General features: G+C 45.4%; 1 non-coding gene across 1 annotated transcript; it reads left to right on the forward strand.

Moving 5' to 3' along the window:
* Positions 1-272: 272 nt before the first annotated feature.
* Positions 273-354, forward strand: TRNAL-AAG (transfer RNA leucine (anticodon AAG)). Its single transcript has one exon. It is a non-coding gene; the product is annotated as a tRNA-Leu (tRNA).
* Positions 355-1014: the final 660 nt, after the last annotated feature.

Raw genomic sequence — 1014 nt, forward strand, 5'->3', positions numbered from 1 at the left:
CAGCTGGGTGACATTCAGCAGGTTACTGATTATCTCTGTATCTGGTAATCTCCAGCAGGAAAATGCAGATCATAGTAACAACCTACCACTGAGGCAGTTTATAGGACTGAATGACAGTAAATGTAAGGTAAGTGCATGGCACGTAATAAATTTCCAATAAATTTTAGTTTTGGACCAGTACCGTGTAGAAATGTTCTAGGAAACGTATAACTTCATGGAAAACAGTCTTGTAGCTTCCTAAATATAATGATTTAAGAGTTTCTCGAGAGCACGGTAGCCTGGCCGAGCGGTCCAAGGTGCTGGATTAAGGTTCCAGTCCCTGCGGGGGCGTGGGTTCGGATCCCACCGCTGCCAACTCTATTGGAAATGGAATCCATCAGAGAACGAAATTACCAAAAACTTTACCCGCTTTGATTCAGTCACTTCCGACTCGTAGCGAGCCTATACAGCACAGCGCGAAACTGCCCCATAAAGTTTCCAAGGAGCTGCTGCTGAATTTAGGCTTCTGTTTGGCAGCCGAGCCCTCAACCAGGGAGCCCTTGAAGAACATAAGCAAGACATTTATCTCCCTAATAGGTTGAGATCAATCTAAGAGCAGTAGTTCGTGTCCAAGGATTAAATCTTTATGGTTTTTAAAATGTTTATATATTTAAACAAATATAACTCATATATTTCCAAATTACAAAAACGTAAGACTTTATATACGGTGAAACTCTTCCACCACCTCCCCTCCCCATTCCACCTGCATCGGATTCTGCCTACGCAAACCCAAAAAACCAATCCCATTGCCGCCGAGTCGATTGCGGCTCATAGCGCCCCGATAGGACAGTGTAGAACTGCCACCGTGGAGTTTCCAAGGAGCGCCTGTTGGATTCGAACTGCCAAGGTTTTGGTGAGCAGCCATAGCACTTAACCGGTATGGCGCCAGCGCTCCCTTTACCTACCCGGGCAAGTAGCCTGGGGTTAGTCTGGGGTTACCTGCACCGAATATTATTTGCATAAGCAAGCTAATAT

Source organism: Elephas maximus, chromosome 1 (genome assembly GCF_024166365.1).
Source record: "Elephas maximus indicus isolate mEleMax1 chromosome 1, mEleMax1 primary haplotype, whole genome shotgun sequence".
Lineage (NCBI taxonomy): Eukaryota > Metazoa > Chordata > Mammalia > Proboscidea > Elephantidae > Elephas > Elephas maximus.